Raw genomic sequence first — 2054 nt, 5'->3', positions numbered from 1 at the left:
AATCGATGCAAATGTACTAAGAAATGATGATCATACATCTATGTGATGATACTAAGAATTACTGAGTGCATTTGTAGAATGGAATGATTTCTAAATGTTGTGTTAATTTCTTTTCTTTTTTTTGATTAATAAAAAAATTAAAAAAAAAATAAATGGTCAAAGTGATTGAAGAATAAAATAGTGTGTAAAAGCATTTCACTGAAAGTATTGCCTTTGTAAAATGCTTGCAATTATGGACAAGGCTGGTGAATTGGCAACAGCATTACTGAGAAGGAGGAGCAATGTCTTCCCTGATATTTTCATGTAAAGGCCTCTAGAACTATACATATTAATTAAGAATAATGAACTTAATGCATTTACCATATAGACATAAACTTTCTGTTAATTTTTTGTGTGAGTTTCTTTTTTTTTTATTAACGGAAAGAAAGAAAAAAAAAGAAATTAACACAACATTTAGAAACCATACCGTTCTACATATGCACTCAGTAATTCTTAACATCATCACATAGATGCATGATGATCGTTTCTTAGTACATTTGCATTGGTTTAGAGGAACTAGCAACACAACGGAAAAAGATATAAAATGTTAATATAGAGAAAAGAAATAAAAGTAGTACTAATAGTAAAAAAACAAAAAAAAACCCTATAGCTCAGATGCAGCTTCATTCAGTGTTTTAACATGATTACTTTACAATTAGGTATTATTGTGCTGTCCATTTTTGAGTTTTTGTATCTAGTCCTGTTGCACAGTCTGTATCCCTTCTGCTCCAATTACCCATTATCTTACCCTGTAATTTTTTGAACACTGCTTGTACCTAAACCTGCCTTGCTCTGGTCTCTCTTCCAGCAGTTTCATGAGTTACATGGAATTAGAGAATGAAATATGTGTTTCAGAATTTATCCTCCTGGGGCTCTCAGAAGGCACAGAAGTGCAGCCTCTCCTATTTGCTCTGTTCCTGATGATGTATCTGGTCACTCTCATTGGGAACCTGCTCATCATCCTGGCCACCATCTCTGATGCCCACCTGCACATGCCCGTGTACTTTTTCCTTGCTAACCTGTCTTTTACAGACATCTGTTTCACCTCCACCACTGTCCCAAAGATGCTGGTGAACATTTGCACAAAGACCAAAACTATAAATTATGGAAACTGCCTCACCAGATGTATTTTTCATGTTTTTTTGGAGGATTAGACAGCTTCCTCTTAACCATGATGGCCTATGACTGCTTTGTGACCATCTGTCATACACTGTACTACATGATCATCATGAACCCCAGACTCTGTGGTCTCCTGCTGCTGGCATCATGAATAGTGAATGTTATGAACTCTCTTTTACATGGTCTAATGCTTTTGCAATTGTCTTTTTGTACAGAGTTGGAAATACCTCACTTTTTCTGTGATCTTGATCATGCAGTCCAACTTGCATGTTCTGACACCTCCCTCATTGACCTCATGAGGTATTTTGTGAGTGGAATTCTGGGTGATAGTCCACTCACTGGCATCCTTTTCTCTTACTGTAAGATTACATGCTTTATTTTGAGAATTTCATCATGTGGAAACAAGTATAAAACATTTTCTACCTGTGGGTCTCATCCTTCAATAGTGTTCTTGTTTTATGGAAGAGCTCTTGGAATGTATCTTAGTTCTGCTACTACACAAAACACAAGGGCAACTGCAATAGCTTCTCTGATGTACAAAATTGTCACTTCCATGCTGAACCCCTATATCTATAGTGTTATAAACAAAGACATAAAGCATACCTTAAAAATAATTTCCAGGTGAGAAAGTCTCTCCTTAGGAGGACACATTGCCTCAAGTACAGAAATTTACTTTTCATTAACAAAGCTTAGATACTGGGATATGTAAATCAAATTAGTTTTATCAGCGTAAATAAAGGTAATGTGCCATTTGCTTTATTGCTAGAACTTAATCTCTACTTTTTATCCAGGAAAGAACCTTGTTTTTTTCTGTATTTTCTCTAAATCATTTGACATCTAGGAACGTATTCCCAGGATTCTGAATTGAGCCTGATTATTCTGCCTGAACATTCAGT

General features: G+C 35.4%; 1 pseudogene; it reads left to right on the top strand.

Annotated features, from left to right (window-relative positions):
- Positions 1-863: 863 nt before the first annotated feature.
- On the top strand, positions 864-1783 carry LOC143673088 (olfactory receptor 7A10-like; annotated as a pseudogene).
- The last annotated feature ends 271 nt before the right edge of the window (positions 1784-2054 follow it).

This window comes from Tamandua tetradactyla, unplaced genomic scaffold (assembly GCF_023851605.1).
Source record: "Tamandua tetradactyla isolate mTamTet1 unplaced genomic scaffold, mTamTet1.pri scaffold_119_ctg1, whole genome shotgun sequence".
NCBI lineage: Eukaryota > Metazoa > Chordata > Mammalia > Pilosa > Myrmecophagidae > Tamandua > Tamandua tetradactyla.
The sequence above is the reverse complement of the archived record's forward strand: the minus strand, read 5'-3'. Positions and strand labels throughout refer to the sequence as shown.